Source organism: Primulina huaijiensis, chromosome 18 (assembly GCF_012295235.1).
Source record: "Primulina huaijiensis isolate GDHJ02 chromosome 18, ASM1229523v2, whole genome shotgun sequence".
NCBI lineage: Eukaryota > Viridiplantae > Streptophyta > Magnoliopsida > Lamiales > Gesneriaceae > Primulina > Primulina huaijiensis.
In genome coordinates, this window is record NC_133323.1 from 14,473,530 (window position 1) to 14,495,404 (window position 21,875).

Consider the following 21,875-nt stretch of genomic DNA (forward strand, 5'->3'; position numbering starts at 1 on the left):
TGAGATTCATTCTCGATGGTGGTGGTGGATTTTCATTTTGGTTGGTGCCACGAGGGTTACGGTTGTTTCGGGGTGGTCTGCTTGCCATTTCCTATAAACATATATTTTATTAATTTATTTTCCATAATGTAAAATTAAAATAATTTCATTAAATCTTGAAATTCATACAATGAAAAGTTTCAAAGCAATTGATTAATCAAATAATTCTGGACACAATCGATGCCTAATCTAGAGCTCTCTCTCTACTCGTCTATGACTTCACCATCTCCTACTGCCTCATTAATCTCCTCTTCTACAATATAATTTTCTTCTTGGTTAGTTTCAAGTTCTTCCAAGAGTTCCTCCATATTGATCATGTTATTATGTAGCTGATCAATATGATTTTGTAACTGTGTTGTGGTGGTCAAGGTTGTTTACTTGCTCCTGAAGCTCCTGTATTGTTGATTGGCTTACTTTCACATCAATTTCTTGTTCTTCGATCCGTTCTTCAAGACGACGTTGTGTTTTGAGAAGTCTATCATCCCGGATTTGGAGTGTAAGAATCCTATCCTGAGCTTTGTTTAACTCTTGCTTGGTGATCTCGTGTCGACGTTCCGACTCCAGATGATAGGCAGCATAACGTCTAACGTCCTCGCGTAGTTTTTTTCTTCCTCTCTGGCTTCACGAAGATCCTCCATCACGCATACGTTATTCCCATCCAGCTGGTAGTTGTCTCTCTCAAGTTTTTCATTTTTTTCTTTTAGTGTTTTAATTTCTGTCTCCTTTTCTTGAAGTTGTTTTTGGAGTTCATTTATGATGCTTTGTAGATCCATGTTTTTTTCCTATAAAGATAAAAACACAATTTTATTGATAGTATACTCATCCAATTTTTAAATATGCGATAAGATAATAGAAAGTTTCATTTAAAATAATTTGATACACATAATATTTTCTTAATCGCAATTTTATTACAATCCAGATACTTTTATTATAATCTTGATACTAATCTAATCTATCATCTCTCCTCCGTCGCTGTCGCTGTTGCTGTCACTGTCGTCATCGGCCACCTCCATCGGTGCTTCTTCCTCTTCCTCCATGTTCTCTATTACCAGGTGCAAATAGTTGTTCTGATCTTGGAGTCTGTCCATAGTGCTTTGAGATGTACCGCTCTTTCTTGGCGCTGAAATCTTCCTGACGCTGACGAGCTTGAGTAGCGCTCTCTCTCTGTCTCAACTCTTTCCAGCAGATCCTTGTTTAGTGAAGCTAAGTGCGCAATGCGAGCCGAATCTATCGGTATCTGTAGAAGTTGGCTCTCAGCCAAGTCCAAGTGATGAGTCAATCGCTGCACGTCAATCTCAAGTATGTGTCTAATCTCACCAAGCTCCTGCTTCTCCAATCTTTCCTTGGCCAGTTGCGCTTTCAAGGTCGCTATCTCCCTAGCTTGATTATCGATGGTAAGCTGACGCATACGAAGTGCAGCCTGTGCGCGCGTACGTGGAGCAGCCATTTCCTAGGATAAAGATCGAGGTAAAGCATCAGAATCGTATAAAGGATAGAAAGGCACAAATAATAGAAACAAAGTTGTCGTGGAAAATTTTTCGGTACTAAGGATTGGCGGAATGATTGAAGGGATAGATTTTTGAAGTGTTCGAAAATTAGGGAACAATTGGAAGTTGGACTCAGATTGAGATACACTAGGACTTTGCCAAAGTTTGACTTTGTCAAATTTTGTCTGTCGAAAATCCCAGCGGGATTATGAACCTGGTAGCTCTGATACCACTTAAATGTCACGCCCCGAGTCCGAAGCATTGGTGACATCCGGCATTGTTTAACAATTATATTGAAAACAATAAAGTCTCGTATCAAATCAAACCAGTCTTTTTCATAAATAGCGTATTGTCTTACAATGACAAAGAAATAAACTTTTACATCAGAGTTTTTCATAAGCTAAACAAAAGAAAAGGGTACAAATTATCGATTTCTTGACCTCGAAATCCAATCACCATCCCCAAAACGCTTCTTGTTCCTCCTCGTTCACTTGCTCTTCATTTTTATCTGAAATTTGTAGGGGGTGAGTGTTTTGGGAAACACTCAGCAAGTGGGGGTCGATCGATTCCAAAGATACATATATAACTTAATTCTTTAAAAATTTCTTTTAACATACTTTCAAAACTTAATATTCTTACCTTAATAGAAACGAATCGAATAAAAGACAGAACTTATCAGATAATCTAAAGCAATTCAGAAACAGAATAGATCGATTCAGAACATACACAACACTGTTACTCATCTCATTTCCATGGTCAAATTTTCCCCAATATGTTAATCCTCTAAGGGGTGAGGCCAGAACTCGGTTTTATACCCACCGGTGGGCGCCAGACAGAAATGGTTTTATACCCACCATTGGGAGCCAAAACAGAACTTAAAATTCTCATCCCATTTCAAATTCGAATCGTAACAGTGTAAACAGAATTCAAAAGTAGTAGACAAAACTTTACAGATTTTCAGATTTCAGAACGTTCATACGAACACAGCGGAATCAACGAATTTCGATGCATAGAAGAGAACACTTAATCGATCGAAATTTTAAATAGATCAGTCAGCAATTTTCAAAAATATGAACATACATATAAGCATGTCATATTATGTATATCAAAGTTTAAAATACAAAAAAATATGTAACAAACGCCCACTTACCGATTTCTTGTACGAAGCTTTCTTTTGAAATTTCGGCAGTACTTCGATACAACTCTAACAAACACTGTCTTCGGTCGGGCAGCACTTCGACACGAGATAGCTACTCTGGCCTGCACAAAAATCCATTCTTTCTTCTTGCTTGAGTTCGACCGTGAGTGCACTTGGTGGAGGGGCCGAAAATTTGGATTGTGAGGGGAAGTGAAAACCGAATTCTTTAAAGGCTTTTTGTAGTGTTTTTCTCTCAAACTTGATGTCTTATTTATAGGTGCATGAGAGACCTTCCTCCTACCCCATTTGGCCGATTTCTTGAGGGCTAAGATTTGCCATTATTGCATTCCAAAGTTTCATGCATTCTTCAAGTCCAAGGTTCGCCTTAATGGTGGTTCAAAATTCCATGCAAGCTTCAAGAGTCACCTTGGTTTCCTATAGAGTTATTTCTTGCATCATTAATGTGTCTTAACCTTTAGCTCATTCTTTAGCTTCTTCATTGGTTATTTCAAAGGTTACTTCTTGCATAATAAGTTTGTCCAATTCTTTGGCTCATCTTTTAGCTTTCTTTTTGGTTTCGTTAGGACAAGCTTGGTTGAGCTGCTTTGAGCTGACAGATCGAGTCCTTGAGCTGGGGTTTTACTCCTTCCGGGACAATACTTTGATGGATGCGATTACTTGTAGCTTGGCCTCCTGTTGAGTTAATCTCCGAGCTTTGAAGCTATTTCTTCGAGTTAAGTTAGCTGAAATCTAAGTTAATATTCAAGTTATCTAGTTGGAACGAAAATTTTAGAGCTTAGTTTGAGTTAAACTTCAAGTTCGTATTACTTACTTGATTCGTCTTGGATCGTAAAATCCCGGGTTCTCACATCTCTAGCCAGAATGTGAGATATACCTTAAGGAAAGAGTTCTCTAGTTGTGCATGCGACGACACTATGAATATTTCATAATTGTATCACATAGTTATTGAATTTAATATGTAACCCTTGATAAACCAATGGTTGCAGATTCGATCGGGATATATGAGATTAATGGACGTACTGTACGTTAATCATAAATGATTTGTTCTTGCAGGCGCTATAAATGATACCTAAGGAATCATATGGCGATGCTACTAGTAACGTCCAAAAATCCAACATACGTAAACTACATGCATGCAAATGAATTAAATTACATAAGTGTTATATTTAATTGATTTTAAATGCTTACTTGATGCATATTATATGATTAAAGATATGATTGCATGATTTAATGATCATATGGCACGATTTCATGAAATTGAAGGATTTTACCGAAATATTCGATAATAGGTTCGGTAAAGGAGACCAGGAACGACAAAGACAAAATAAATATTTTCGAGGTTTATTAATATAAATAAAAATGATTAAATTTGTCTAAAAATGATAGATTTCAAATTATTTTACGAGAGGAGCTCGATTTTATCCGGAAAATCGGTTTTGGACAAACGAGAGACTTTTAAAATATCAAATGCATTATTTTTTAAAACTAATTTTTGTAAACTTTTAATTTTCAATTAAATAAGTGTTATTGGGTCTAATTTACCTAGATTGAGTAGGCCCAATTGTTCCTAAACTTGAAAGGCCAAAACCCAAGCCTATTATCATGCAAATTAAAATATATAAAATAGAAACATAGGTCCTTTTCACCCCATACCAACCGAAATCACACACACAACACACACTGAAATTTTCAAAACTTTGAGGGAAGGAAACAAGAAGTCTTAATTGTCCGTTCGTTCTTTCTCGCACCCCGCGCCGACGATCGTATTTTTCGAGCGTTCTAAAACACAAAGGCACGCTTCTAAAACTCCCTTGACGCATTATTCAATCCATAATATGCATGTTTGTTTATTTTTCATGAAAAATATTGATGTTTAAATTGCGTAACGTTTTGACGATTATTGTAAGGTTCAAAATTAAGACAACATAATCCAACTGCATGCAAATCTATGAATTTCGAAAAATGGCTAATTAATTGATTTTAATTGTTTAATTGATTATGTGACATGCATGATTATATGTTAAATAGGATTTTACTATCATTATGCATAAAACTGTATTTTTAAGGATTATTCAAGTTGCGATCGAGGAACGGAGACCGAGGGCTGAAAAATAGAAATTGTTTTTATTAAATAATTGTTTTTAATTATTGAAAATATGAGTGATGCTTTTTCATATTTTTGAAAATAAGGGGTTTTGAGGTGATTTTATACGCCGGGACGTAATTTTTATCGATCGTTGTTGGTTTTTCAACAAAAATATTAACGTTTTGTCAACCCGGCTAATAAATTCACAAACTTATGTAAACAAAATAATTTTTTAATTTAAATAAAGTCTAATGGGCCTAATTAACCTACTTAACGGGTCTAAGCTTGGTTAGTATCCTAATTAACTATTTAAAGTACAATTTCCTCCCCCAAAACCCTCATTGTTCACGTCCACATTCAGATTTGCACACTCTCACAATTCTCTCCATCAAAACACACAACACACACATCTTAGTTTGAAGAGAGGAAGTCGAAGTTTTCAAGGGAACACAATCCCAGGCCCTCATCGTCAAAGTTCTTTGCACCGTCAACGTATAATCGTGCGTTTAAAACGCAAAGGCACGCCATACATCTCCATTTCTCGTCTATCACATCGTATTATTGTTTTGAATTATGTGGGTATGAAAAGCATGGTATTCTTGTTAATATTTTCGTCATATTGCACATACATGTATTAAACTTATGAATTTTTTATCCAAAATCATGTTTTAGCGGTTCAAGGGGCTGCCATGATTAGGATATGATCAAGCCTTGTTTCTACATGAGTTAAGGGTCCTAGAACACCATCCAAAACGCACCAAAACACGAAACAACAAGCGGGAACCAAATCGGGCATAGAATGATCATAGGGCTCAGTTTTCAGGTATATGTGGGTGGCTTGGTCACGGCTTGGGGCCATGGCTCGGCCAGGGGCTGTTTGAGTCGAGCCTGGGGGGCTGGTCCGTGGGTTCCAAGGGTCCAAGAGGGTGTCCTAAGGGGTTGGTCAAGTTTTGGTCCAGCATGGCTCGAGGGTGGTTCGAGAAAATCGAACCATGGCTCGGGGGCGAACTATATAGGTCAAGTTAGGGTTTTTAATGATCAAAATAATCGAAACGCGGCTCACGGGGGTCGAGTCATGATTCACGAGGGCTAAAATAATATAAAAATACTAAGTTTTAAATTTAGGAATTTTATATTAAATTTTGGGATTTTTCGGGGTTAAAATGCCGTCAAAATGATTAATTATGAATTAATTAAAAATCCTAGTATTTAAGCTAAAAAAATTATGAACATTTTAATTTAAGCTTAAATAATTATTTGGAACATGTTAGAGTCAACGAAATTAAGAAAAAGTCAAAAACAAGAAATGTTACATCTAAGGGTAAAACGGTAATTTTACACTTGAAAATTAGTAAACGTTATGGCAGTGCTATAAATGCTGTTTTATATGCTATTATGTTTATTTAAAATATTTAAGGTTTTTTATATCAAAAAATATTTATTTTAAAGGTTTATGGAATTTTATGATTGTTTATGGAATTTATTGTGAAACGATAAAGTTAAAAGATATGTTGCATGCTTGTTTTTAAAATGATATTAAATGCATGATTTTTATAAAGTGATGAAAATGTAAAACGGTGAAGAAAGTGAAGTAATTGTGACTATTGAGGATATGAGGATAATAATGGGGATATCGTGAGGAAAAATTCCCAGAGGGAGCCCATTTATGGAAGAAGGCCCCAGAAGGAGCCCGACGATCGTATTTCCATTCAATGAAGATAGGACAAGACCCACTTGACCGGTGAGAGTGTTGCTGGTGTCCCCGCCGCCCAGTACTGTGGTTACATGTAGATGGATCCATCGACTTTTTTAGGATGATGAAAGTCACAATTAACGATCTGAATTCAATAAAAAAAAGTAAAATTTTTATGATCATGATAAAAGGATACATGTTATGAAATGACGAAAAGAAAAATGTTGAGGTTTATGTTATGCAGGTCATAAAAATGTTATTTTTACGTAAAAAGTATTTTCACTGTTGCTTGTGATTTTATACGTATTATTTGTTATAAAGATTATGGTGTGTTGCGTCTTTAGACTCACTAGGTGTGATAGATACAGGTGAGTTTGATGGAGGTCTTGATTGCTAACCTGACTGGACTGAAGGTGCACATGACCCAAGGACCAGCGCTTTTATTTTTCGCAATTATGATTTACGTTTATGATTAATTTAAAGATTTTTTAGATTATTTATTTATACTTTTGAGAGATTTTTGAAAGGTTTAGTATGAGCTATACTTTTCAAATTTATTGCTTTTTAGGTTTGGAAAAAAAGTTAGACGATTTGACGTTTTGAACTATTCTTTGGATTTTTCAAATACTAGTTGGTTGGTTTTTTTTAAAATGATGCAAAAATATTTTGTATATGTATCGGCCGAATCATCAAGAGTTTAGAAAAAAAAAGAAAATTTCTAATATTTTTAAAGCAATAATATTAGCAGACGTTTCAATTATTATTAAAGTTTTGAAAGTTTTTACGTTAATACGAATGTTTTATGATTTCCAACGAGTACGCTGCCAACATAGGATGTTTTATGGATATAATATGGACGTTTTAGGAATGAAACAAGGGCAGGACGTGAGCGGGAAGGGCTATGCACGTGGAAGGGTAAAAACCTAGGGTATTATGAATTTGCATGAGTCCTAGGGCTCGGCTATGAGGGGTGGGGCACCAGGGTTCAGCCATGGCTGGCCAGGGGCTCGAGGAAGGGTATGTGGATAGGCTAAGAAGAGTCCTAGCATGGCTAGGACTCCTTGACAACAGCCGAGGAGGAGTCCTTTAGTGTAGAGACTCCTCTACGCATGCGAGCAGGTGCACGCAAGGCTTGGCACTAGCTTAGGCTAGCGAGCCGGGGCTGGGACATGGTCCATTAGGGTCTAGGGAGGATTATGAAGGATCGGGATAGGAGTTGGGGACGATGGGTCCATGGGGGTTTGAAGAAATTGGAAGAGAGGACTGCAGCTGTGAGGGGTTGTGCGCAGGGACTCCTCGCGTGGGCTGGGGGGCTCGTGCGTGGCCCAGGGGGGTTTCGGTAGGGTCCCTAGGAGGTCTAGTCAAGGGTTGGCTCGAGGTAGCTCGGCCATGGTTCAAGAAAAAAATGAAAGTGGCTCGATGGGGTAGCTTAGGGTTTGATTTTTGGCTTAAAAAGAAAAAAGAGCTTGAACCGGGGGTCCACAGGGGTGGCTCACGGGGGTATTTTAGGTATAAAAAGTCTATGTTTAAAATTTGAGAAGAAAATATTGAAGTTCGAATTAATTCGAGAATTAAACGCTCTTCGAATTAGTAAATATGAAATTAAATCGAAATCCTCGAATTTAAGCTAAAAAAAATATTAAAAAAGTAAAATTAAGCTTAATTAATTAATTGGGATGGTCTAGGGTCAATACAAGCAAGAAAAAGTCAAAAACGAGAAATTTTACGTCTAGGAGAAAAACTATCATTTTATACATGGGTAGTGCAAAAAGGCTTGACAGCGTCCCAAATTTACTGTGACAAAGAAGATATATGATTTTTGGAAATATCGTGAGGGAAAAAGCCTAGAGAGAGCCCGTTTATGGTGCTACTACTTAAATTATAATTCACCCAAGTGTAGGTTTTCTGCAAGTAATATATTTTGTAAGTACGAGATCGATCCACATAGAGGTTCTTTTAAGTTTAAATTTATTAATTTATAAATTACCAAATGCAAGAATGAAGTTTACAAAGTATAAATTTTGTCAAGGCTCAAGGATTTATTCTTGGTTTATGTAATATTGTTTAACTAAAAGTAGAACAAAAGAAACCACCATAATTAATGTTTCCATGAAAAAGAATATTAAATATTTAAACACATACATAATATAATATAGTTCACACTATAAAAAATACCGAATTAACCGATATTTTATATATAGTATCTATGATTATATATATATAACTGTATAAATATAAAATTCCATAAAATAAATGTTAAATTAAATCATTATATTTAATTTAAAATAACCGACAGAGCTACGCTATTGCCTAAATGAAATATATGATTTAATAAGTTAATTGCGGTAAAATAAAAGTTAGTTGCGGAAAAGTAAAAGTTAGATGCGGGAAATAAAAGTTAGTTGTGGAAAAGTAAAAGTTAGATTGTTAGATGTTAGTATTAAATCATAATATTCAATTTAGAACAACCGGCAGAGCCACGCTATCGTCTAAATAAAATATATGATATAACCACTTCAATGGTATCAAGCATTTGATGGAAATTGATAACAACAAATAATTCATTTTTATACCTACAATATAAAGAAGTTAGATAAATGAAAAAAAAATATAGAAAGAATATACAAAATATAAACAATCTTACTTCACCAAGAATCCATTCTCTTCACCTTGACATAGTAGATTTAGCTTGCCATGAACTTACTTTTGATTCACACTAAAATCCTCACTCATGGTTGGGAAAGAAAAAATATGAAACTTAGAACTTTTATACACACAAACTATATTTTACAATGGGATATAATGATTTTCAAGCTAGCACAAGACCTTTATTTATAGGCCAAATGAGAGGAAAGGTCAAAAATTCCATTATTGCCATGAATATTAAGTGTAGATACAAATTTTGCAAGAGTTTCTTTGAAATCACTTATAGATTGACTGTTTTGAATATTTATAGACTCTTGCTTTTGGATAAATGCATGAATTACATCTTCAAAGTTTTTTCTTAGAGGTGTAACATATGGAATATAACCTTGATGATTTTGGTTATTTTGAAAATGTTGTTGTGAGGGTTGTGAATTATTATCATTCCTCCAACTAAAATTAGGATGATTTTTCCATTCTGGATTATATGATTGTGAAAAAAGATCTAGTATTGGTCTTTTATAATTGTTAACATAATTTGCTTGTTCATGGAGATATTCTTTTTAATGAAGGTAATGTTGGACAATATTTTGTAGCATGATCATGTGTATCACATATATGACAAACAATTTCTTGAATACTTTTTAATTGACCACTCTTTTTCATTTCTAATGACTCAATTTTTTTTGCTAAAGATGCAAGTTTATCTTGAATATCTATATCATCTTTACGATTATAGATATCACCCCCATTTGTTGAATTATTGATTTTAGTTGTTGGTGGTTCTATTGTGCCTATATTATCCCAATTTTGAGCATTTTCTGCTAATGAATCCAAATATTCCATAGCTTCATTTGGGTTTTTATTTTCTAAAGTTCCATTACACATGAATTCTATCATTTGCCTATCTGTAGGTATTAGACTTTCATGGAATTGAGAACTATTCTCCATGTTTCAAAACCATGATGTGGGAATGTATTAATTAATTCTTTATATCTATCCCAACATTGATAAAATGTTTCTCCTTGTTTTTGAGAAAAAAGTTGTAATGTGTCTTTTAAAAGAGTTTGTTCTATGGGAAGGGAAAAACTTTTTAAGAAATTGTTGTTGCATTTCTTCCCATGACCTTATTGAACTCGATCTCAAATTTTGTAACCATGTTTTAACTTTATCTTTTAAAGAAAAAGGGAAAATATTTAATCGAACTATATCCATGCTACAATTTTGATTATTATAAGTGTTACAAACTTCCTCAAATTCTCTTAGATATAAATATGGATTTTCAGAATCTAAGCCATGAAAATTTGGTAAAAGTTGAATAATTTGAGGTTTAAAGTTGAAATTAGATGCAACAGGAGGAAAAACTAAACAAGATAGGGCACTTGTTCTAATAGGATTCATATGGTGCCTAAGTGTTCTTAATTGATCATGTTCTTGATTATTATTATTATTATTATCATTATCTTAATTATTTGAATTATTATCCATGTTTAAATTATTTTCAGATACTAGAATAAGTCTACCACTTTTTTTACGACTCCAAATACTCATACAAGAAAAAACAACACAATACTTATAAATAAAACATAAATAACAAATATAAACTTAATTTATACATCCCCGACAACGGCGCCAAAAACTTGCTGCTGCTTAAATTATAATTCACCCAAGTCTAGGTTGTCTGCAAGTAATATATTTTGTAAGTACGAGATCGATCAACAGAGAGGTTCTTTTAAGTTAAAATTTATTAATTTATAAATTACCAAATACAAGAATGAAGTTTACAAATTATAAATTTTGTCAAGGCTGAAGGATTTATTCTTGGTTTATGTAATATTATTTAACTAAAAGTAGAACAAAGGAAACCACCATAATTAATGGTTCCATGAAAAAGAAAATTAAATATTTAAACACATACATAATATAATATAGTTCCCACTATAAAAAATATTGAATTAACCGATATTTTATATATGGTACCTATGATTATATATATATATATATAACGGTATAAATATAAAATTGCATAAAATAAATATCAAATTAAATCATTATATTTCATTTAGAACAACCGGCAGAGCAATGCTATTGTCTAAATGAAATATATTATTTAATAAGTTAGTTGCATTAAAATAAAAGTTAGTTGCGAAAAGTAAAAATTAGATGCGGGAAAATAAAAGTTAGTTGCGGAAAAGTAAGATGCGGGAAAATAAAAGTTAGTTGTGGAAAAGTAAAAGTTAGATTGTTAGATGTTAGTATTAAATCATAATATTCCATTTAGAACAACCGGCAGAGCCACGCTAAAAATAATTCATTTTTATACCTACAATAAAAAAATGTTAGCTAAATGAAAAAAATATAGAAAGAATATACAAAATATAAACAATCTTACTTAACCAAGAATTCATCCTCTTCACCTTGACATAGTAGATTTAGCTTGCCATTAACTTACTTTTGATTCACACTAAAATCCTCACTCATGGTTGGGAAAGAAAATATATTAAACTTAGAACTTTTATACACACAAACTATATTTTACAATAGGATATAATGATTTTCAAGCTAGCACAAGACCTATATTTATAGGCCAAATGAGAGGAAAGGTAAAAAATTCCATTATTGCCATGTAGTTGTAATAGTAGTTTTTGTCTCCTCCAACTTCAATTCCTTGGCCCTTCTTTGAATGCTATGTTCCACGACCTTAATCTCCGAATTGGACTTTGCTCAAAACAACAAACATGTGAGGAATTGTCTGTAGATGAATTTGGTCTTTTGGTTCACCTCATTTGGTTAAATATTGAAATAGTTATGATTTTTTTCACTATATGCTGGTCATGGTGAAAGTAAATTTGTCCTCCTTTTGATATTTTCACAATTTCATCATCTTAACCAACTTTTTAGGCAATCATGTTTTCTGCAACGTTGTACATAATTTTTTTAGGATTCCAAAAATGTTTGAATCACCTCCATTTGAATTTTCTAGCTTGAGTTATCATTATTTTACCAACACGTAGAAAATCTGAAATTAAAACATATTTAGTAAGACATTTAAATATAAACACACAATACTAAAATAACATAATTTTATAATTTTAATGAAATTTAAATTTTAAAATATAGATTTAAACATATAATAAATTATTATATTTAAGTTTCATCACACCCCCACTCTATCTTATCACTAGTCCCTTAGTAATAAAATTTATCGGAATATCACAACCTAGATTCTTTATTTCTTTTATATATTCAAATATAGAAACATATTCATTTTAAAAAACAAACTCATATACCGATATATATATATATATATATATTTTTTAATTTCTAAATTTTTTTTATGATAACATAGTCAAAAAAATAATTCACACCACCCACCATAACATGTATAATATCGAGAATTTTTTTGTAAAAGCCTCAACTCCATATTCTTTCAGGTCAAAATATTTATTGGATAGCTAATTTACACTCATGGAGTTGGAATGAATATTAACTCTAATTGAAAAAGGCTAATTATTAAAGCAGACAATTAAATAAACTAATATTGAAAACAAAATAGGAAAATTTACAAAGAATAAAATCCCCTTTTTTTTCTTTTTTTTTTCTTTTTTTTCTTTTTTTATTAACATGACTGCAAAGTTTTACAATGACATAATTTTTTTTATCCAAACATTCTACCATAAATGTCTATATATATAAACATTTATATAACGGATATATTTGACTACCTTTGAAATATATCCAACACAAACAAATCTTTTTGTTTTTTTTAGAACATATTGATTGATGGATTTTTTTTAGAACACATTTATAGTACATCAATCAAATGTAGAAAAAAAAATTACAATGAACAAAGAACTTTGCAGTCCGTTATTTATCTTCTTTTTTTATAATTAATATTTTTTTTATAGGGGAGTTATATTCTTGTAATTAACCATTTTTTAATAATCAATAAAAGTTTATTAATTGTTTTCTCATTTCTCACCACTTAATCACAAAAGATGTGTGAGTATATATTAAACTTTTACAAAAAGAATTCTTTCAATTATACATGTTAACAACCATACAAACCATATCTTTTAACTATATTATCATAAAAAGTTTAGAAATTATTTTATTTGAAAACACACACAATTATATATATATATATATATATATATATAAACACATCTATTATACATTTTATATTAACTGATCAAAAATATATATATATATATATATAACAAAAAGAATTCTTTCAATTATACACGTTAACAACCATACAAACCATATCTTTTAACTATATTATCATATAAAGTTTATAAATTATTTTATTTGAAAACACACACAATTATATATATATATATATAAATAAACACATCTATTATACATTTTATATTAACTGATCAAAAATATATATATATATATATAAATTGGTATATGAAAAACTAATTTTTCTTTTAATCTGTAATTTGAATATAATGAATATTAAAATCTAGTGTATTGTGATTTTCCAATAATTATTAACTAATGCGTCTCAGGTGCATTTTACTGACACCTTACTCGTCATTGAACTAAAAATTATAATTATTATTATTACTATATATATGAATATATATTTTTTTTTATTTTTTTATAAAAACAAACTAAGAGGAGAAGAAGAAGAGGAGATTTTTCATACCTTAAAGAGAAAACAAAATATTAAAACATACCGTTGAATCACAAGTTCAGCATCACATGAATTTTCTTTTCTTACTCTTGGATGTTGGCCAATTAAGTTGAGATAAGAATGGATCTGGTTCATGACTAAATCCTTGCAGTAAATCAATAAGTTCACCTTCACTTGTAGCAGAAACTAACATCCTTCGCGAAGCTAATGAAATAAATCCCTGTTCCACAACATCATCAAGAAACGATAGCAGTTTATCATAATAATTGTTAACATTTAACAAACCAATTGGCTTATTGTGGATATTTAATTGTGCCCAACAAACAGTATGAAATATTTCTTCCAAAGTACCGAAACCTCCTGGCAAAGCAATGAAAGCATCTGAATGTTCAATCATTTGAGTAATTCGTTCATACACGTTGTCCACTTTCATTTCTTCTCCTATTGTTGGTCCAGTAAGACTGGCTAAGGTAGTCGGAATAATGCCTAAGACTTCACTTCCACCTGCATGCGCAGCTTTTGCAACTTTTCCCATGAGACCAACTTCACCACCACCATATACCAAATGAATCTTTTTTTTAGCAAGTGTTATTCCAAGCTTTTCTGCTACCTCTTCATAAATTGAATATTTTCCTGCACTAGATCCACAAAATACACAAATATTTTTGATTTTACTTACCGTGGACGTCGACATGTTGAGAATATGTTTTTTGCAATTATTAAATCACAACATATGAATTTATAAGCGTAACATGCCAAAAGTCAATATTTGAACAGAAAATTATTATTATTAAAAGAAAAAAATGACATAAATTAAAACACATATATACAGTGTAGTTGTGATTGTGGCTCACATCTTCCTCTGATTTTACGTTCAGTAACAGCTTCAACACCTTCTATGAGTCGAGGATATGCTTCCCATCCAATTTTCTTATAAATTGGCAAACAGGGTCTTTTAACGTCAGATTCCCGAGACGAAATTGTATATATATATTTACTTATCTAAACAGATATGCGTTACTACAGTAGGATCTTTATAAGGCTAATTCCACCGTCCATATTGATATTCCTCATGTTGAAATTGCCACCATAGTTTAAGAAGTTCATTTTGCATGTACCCACTAGAATGCGTATCAAGAACCTCTAGAAAATTATCCAAAGGCTCTTTACTCATACCATTCTTAATGAATAAAATTTTATCTTCTCTATTCATTGATGTCATTCCAACATTTTTGCATTTCTTTTTACAAGTCCACCTTGCACACTTATGACATCCACCTATACATTTAGCTCTTCGCTTTTTGGCATATGTTCTTTTACCAAATCCTGGCATATGTCTTATTATTATTTCACTAGCTTCCCCAACCAATCAGACTTTTGTTTCAATTATCAAACGGATATCATTCGGTATGCCATATGACATCATCAACCTTATTCGCTCACATCTAGCTTTATAAATTTTTTTAACGCATTATCAGGTAAACAAGCAAAATATTTACGAAGATTCACAATACAAGCATCCATATTATTATTATTGTTATATATTTCAATTATTTTTTGAAAACTGAAAAAACCGACTTAGATAGTCACGGAGTATCGTTATCATCCACTTAACCGAGAAATGAACTAGAATCTGCAAAAACAAAATGAAAATATCAACCAACTATTGTAGATCATATAAAGGCATAAAATCATCATTAAGAATCTCATTTTCTATAAAAGGCTTAAGTCTTTGCCCATTAACTTTAAACACGTCATTATTTTTAGGATTTTCAATATCAACAGCACCATGAGGATAAACTAATTTAACTATAAATGGTCCTGAACATCTCGATCTTAGTTTTCCTGGAAATAAATGCAAACGAGAATTATAAAGTAAAACTTTTTGTCCAATTTCAAATGACTTTCTCATAATATTTTTATCATGAAAGGCTTTAGTTTTATCTTTATAAATCTTTGAATTTTCATATGCATCATTTCTTAATTCTTCAATTTCATTTAATTGAAATTNGATAAACAAATTTAACTATAAATGGTCCTGACCATCTCGATCTTAGTTTTCCTGGAAATAAATGCAAACGAGAATTATAAAGTAAAACTTTTTGTCCAATTTCAAATGACTTTCTCATAATATTTTTATCATGAAAGGCTTTAGTTTTATCTTTATAAATCTTTGAATTTTCATATGCATCATTTCTTAATTCTTCAATTTCATTTAATTGCAATTTTCTTAATTTAGATGCATCATCTAAATTAATATTAAATGCTTTAATTGCCCAATAAGCTTTATGTTCAAGTTCAACCGGTAAATGACAATGCTTACCAAAAACTAACCTATATGGTGACATCCCTAATGATGTCTTAAATGAAGTTCTATATGCCCATAATGCATCAGTTAATCTTAAATACCAATTTTTTCGATTTGGATTAACTGTTTTTTCTGAATTTTTTTATTTCTCTATTTGCAAGTTCAACTTGACCATTACTTTGAGGATGATATGGGTTAGAAACTTTATGTGTAATGTCATATTTTCAAAACAAAGAAGAAAATGATTTATTTATAAAATGACTTCTCCCATCACTAATTATTGCTCTAGATATTCCAAATCGACTAAAAATATTTTCTTTTAAAAATTTTATAACAACTTTATGATCATTAGTTCTACATGCAATTGCTTCAATCCATTTTGAAACATAATCAACAGCGACTAAAATGTACGTATATCCAAAAGATAATGGAAATGGACCCATAAAATCTATCCCTCAACTATCGAATATTTCAATAATTATGATTGGATTTAAAGGCATCGTGTTTCGTTTTGAAATTGATCCCATCTTCTAACAGTTTTAAAAAGATTTGCTAAATAAATGCGTATCTTTGAATAAAGACAGCCAATAAAATCCACATTGTAGGATTTTTGCAGCTTTTTTATTAGATAAAAAATGACCTCCACATGTTTCAGAATGAGAAAATTTAATAACATTACTTACTTCATTGTCGGGTATGCATCGTCGAAAAATTTGGTCAGGACAATACTTAAACAAGTAAGGATCATCCCAATAAAATTTTTTAACTTCTATCAAGAATTTATTCTTATCCTGTGAATTTCAATGAGAAGGCATTTTATTTGTCACAATAAAATTTACAATGTTAGCAAACCAGGGCATAATAGTAGCATAAAACAACTGATCATCTGGAAAATTTTCATTTATTGGTATTTCATTATGAGATGATTCAGTCATTATTCTAGATAAATGATCGGCTACGACATTTTCTTTTCCTTTTTTATCTTTAATTATAATATCAAATTCTTGTAACAATAAAATCCACCGTATTAATCTTGGCTTAGCATCTTGTTTATTTGATAAATATTTTACGGCAGAATGATCAGTGTACACAATAGTAGTAGAACCAATTAAATAAGATCGAAACTTATCTAATGCAAATACTACTGAAAGTAATTCTTTTTCAGTAGTTGAATAATTTATTTGGGCACTATTTAAGGTTCTACTAGCATAATAGATTGCATACGGTTTTCCTTCTTTTCTCTGTCCTAACACAGCTCCTATAGCATAATCACTTGCATCACACATTAATTCAAATGGTAAAGACCAATCTGGAGGTTGTAAAATAGGTGATGTAATTAAAAGATTAATTATTTTTTTAAAAGCATTTTCACATTTCTGAGTCCATTCAAATTGTGTATCTTTTGTTAAAAGATTCGAAATTGGTTTAGATATTATGCTGAAATTTTTTATAAACCTTCTATAAAAACCTGCATGACCCAAGAATGATCGAACTTCTTTGACCGTTTTCGGTGATGTTAAATTAGCAATAACATCAACTTTGGCTTTATCAACTTCAATTCCTTTTTCAGATATCACATGACCTAACACAATCCCAGATTTAACCATATAATGACATTTTTCTCAATTTAAAACAAGATTTTTTCTTCACATCGTTTTAATATTTCTTCTAGGTTTTTAAGACAATTTTCAATTGAGTTTCCAAAAACAGTTATATCATCCATAAAAACTTCTACAACTTCTTCAATCATATCACTGAAAATACTTAATATGCATCTTTGAAAAGTAGCCGGAGCATTACATAAACCAAATGGCATTCTTTTAAATGCATAAGTTCCGAAAGGACAAGTGAAAGTAGTTTTTTCTAGATCTTCTAATGATATAGGTATTTGATAATACCCCGAATACCCATCAAGAAAACAGTAATAAGAATTTCCTGCTACTTTTTCTAGAATTTGATCTAAAAAGGGTAGTGGGAAATGATATTTTCTAGTTGCATCATTTAATTTTCTATAATCAATACACATACGCCAACTAGATGGAATCCTAGCTTGTAATAACTTTTCCTTTTCATTTTTTATAACAGTGATGCCTGAATTTTTAGGTACTACTTGTGTTGGACTTACCCATTTACTATCTGAGATTGGATAGATAATTCCAGCGTCTAATAGTTTTAATACTTCATTCTTAACAACTTCCTTCATATGTCGATTTAACCTTCTTTGTGGTTGTTGATATGTTTTAGCATTTTCTTCCAAATGAACTTTATGTGTGCAAATTAAAGGATTTATACCTTTTATATCTTTCAAAGTCCATCCAATTGCATTTTTATATTTTTTAAGTAATTTAATTAAATCTTCTTCTTGATTTGGTAGAAGAGTGGAAGAAATTACAATAGGAAATGTTTTATTTTCACCAAGAAATACATATTTCAATTTGAATGGTAAAACTTTTAATTATCATTTTCTTTAAAATTATTTTCAGACTCAAAATTTTCTATTGAAAAAACTTCAGATTGTTGATTTAAGTTTTCTTCTTGTATATTTTCTTCCACAATTGTTTTAATTTCATTATCATATTCATATTCATTATCATATTCATTTTCATTGAACACATTAAGTTCTAGAGTCATATTTCCAAAAGACAATTTCATTATTCCATTTCGACAATTAATTAGAGCATTTGAAGTTGCTAGAAATGGTCGTCCCAATATTACTGGAATTTCATTATGTACTTCTATTGGTTGTGTATCCAAAACAATAAAATCTACAGGATATATGAATTTATCAACTTGAACCAACACATCTTCTACAATACCTCTAGGTATTTTGATTGACCTATCCGCCAGTAAGAGAGTAACAGAAGTGGGTTTTAATTCTCCTAAATTAAGTTTTTCATAAACTGAATAAGGAAGTAAATTCACACTTGCTCCCAAATCTAACAAAGCTTTTTTAATTTTATTTTCTCCAATAATACATGAAATTGTTGGACAACCAGGATCTTTATATTTTAAACTAGAATTATTTTGAAGAATAGAACTTACTTGTTCAGCCAAGAATGCTTTCTTCTTCACATGCAATTTTCTCTTCACAGTACATAAGTCTTTTAAAAATTTTGCATATGAAGGTACTTGTTTAATAGCATCTAATAATGGAATATTTATCTTTACTTGTTTAAAAACTTCATAGATATCAGAATCATTTTTTTGTTTTTTATGATTTGTTAATGCATGAGGAAATAGTGGATGTTTATTTGATTCATTTACTATTTCAGATGATTTATCATTCAACATATTATTTTTAGAATTTAAGGTATCATTATTTTCAGAATTATCAGGATTAACATCCTTACTCTTTGAATTTAAATGATCTTTTTTTTCATTGCTATATGGGTCATTAACTATTTTACCACTTCTAAGGGTAATAACAGATTTTATTTGATCAACTTTTTCATTTTTTAATTCTTGATTTTGATTTTTAGGATTAGGTTGAGGTTGAGATGGAAATTTTCCTTTTTCATGAATATTAAGTGCAGATGCAAATTTTACGAGAGTTTTTTTCAAATCAGTCATAGATTGACTGTTTTTTAATATTGATAGATTCTTGCTTTTGGATAAATGCATGAATTACATCTTCAAAGTTTTTTCTTGGAGGTGTAACATAAGGAATATAACCTTGATGATTTTGGTTATTTGGAAAATATTGTTGTGAGGGTTGTGCATTATTATCATTCCTCCAACTAAAATTAAAATGATTTTTCCATCCAGGATTATTTGATGTTGAAAAAGGATCTAGTATTGGTTTTTTATAATTGTTAACATAGTTTGCTTGTTCATGGAGACATTCTTTAAATGAAGGTAATGTTGTCAATCTTTTGTAGTATGATCATGTGTATCACATATATGACAAACAATTTTTTGAATACTTTTTATTTGACCACTCTTTTTCATTTCTAATGACTCAATTTTTTTTGCTAAAGATGCAAGTTTATCTTGAATATCTATATCCCTTTAAGATTATAGATACCACCCCCATTTGTTGAATTATTGATTTTAGTTGTTGGTGGTTCTATTGTGCCTATATTATCCCAATTTTGAGCATTTTCTGCTAATGAATCCAAATACTCCATAGCTTCATTTGAGTTTTTATCTTCAAAAGTTCCATTACACATGAATTCTATCATTTGCCTATCTTTAGGTATTAGACCTTCATAAAAGTGAGAAACTATTATCCATGTTTCAAAACTATGATGTGGGCATGTATTAAGTAATTCTTTATATCTATCCCAACATTGATAAAATGTTTCTCCTTGTTTTTGAGAAAAAGTAGTAATTTGTTTTTTAAAAGAGTTTGTTCTATGGGAAGGAAAAAAACTTTTTGAGAAATTGTTGTTGCATTTCTTCCCATGATCTTATTGAACTTGATCTCAAATTTTGTAGCCATGTTTTATGTAATGCCCGAGATTTTGATTCCATTAATCTGAGATTATTGATTTTTGAATTAACATGATTATAGATGGATCATTCCGAGATTAGATTGGGCAAAGTATAGGATTATGCTATTTGTTGGACAGAACTATTGGCGCCCGAGCGGTAGAAAATGACCGCCCGAGCGCCAGTGCTCAATAAAAATTTGTTCGGGCAGAAGATGTGGCGCCCGGGCGGTAGTTTGTGACCGCCCGAGCGCCAGTGGATATGAACACTCGGGCAGAACGTTCCGCGCCCGAGCGGTAAAGTGTGACCGCCCGAGCGCCAGGTTAGGATAAGCTAAGGCTCGGACAGAACTCTCCGCGCCCGAGCGGTAGTTTTTGACCGCCCGAGCGCCGCCTAAATTGTATGAAAATGAGCCACGTTTCACTCACATGCAACTTGATTATATATATACAAGCTTCTTCATTCAGATTCAGTTGGAAAGAAGGAAACGAGAAACTACGAGAAATCCTTACGCCTTTTAGCTTGTAGATTTGTGATTTACGAAAGATCCGTCCGTCTGATTTTAAATCCGACTTCAGTACTGTGTTCCTATCGACGCAGACTTCAACCGGACGTAAGTTTTCTTAAGTTTTGATATGATCTGAAATTATGGTATTGTTAGAATCAGATATGATTCATATATGGTGTTCTTGACGTAGTAGAAATCGGATAATAGAAATCGGATTGAAGAACGGATACCGTATAGAATTGTTATGAATGTCAGAGTTGATTTGACTGAGATTTGATATCAGATTTGTATTATTATTGATTATGAGTTGCGAGAACGGATATATGTTGAATTGTATTGTTGGGTATATTGAGATTGTGCAGTTATGCTGTCGAAACAGAATTTGATTTAATTCTAATTATATCCAGTATTGACTTGATCGGTATATTGATATTGTACTCCTCGATATTGTCATTGCCAGATTGAGTATTGACAGGCCTTGAGTTCGAGACTTCGATAGAGTCAGACTGACAGAAAGAAAGGTATAATTCATGTTGATTAGGGAAGATACAACTCGAGTTAGATTTGATTCGAGTTTCCCAAAATCACATACTAGATTTCTATACCTTGCTATGCTTGTTCTTTATCTTGATTTATTTGCACGCATTGAGATAGGAGAGTCATTGGCAGATTTGCCAAACTTTCTAGATGTTCGGTGGTATCGAAGCACGGGAGAAGATCGACTCCGATTGTAGACATTCGATACAGACAGGACCGAAGTCTAGGAATAAGACGTACCGCCACCACGATTGGGAGAGTAGGTGGGAGACTTGTTACGTCTTATTCACACCGGGATCCCTAGACTTAGATATGAGTCGAGTCAAAGAATAAGAGTCG

General features: G+C 31.7%; 1 non-coding gene across 1 annotated transcript; it reads left to right on the top strand.

The window, feature by feature from the left end:
* Window positions 1-20,299: 20,299 nt before the first annotated feature.
* LOC140965344 (small nucleolar RNA R71) lies at window positions 20,300-20,408 on the top strand. Its single transcript, XR_012173038.1, has one exon. It is a non-coding gene; the product is annotated as a small nucleolar RNA R71 (small nucleolar RNA).
* Window positions 20,409-21,875: the final 1,467 nt, after the last annotated feature.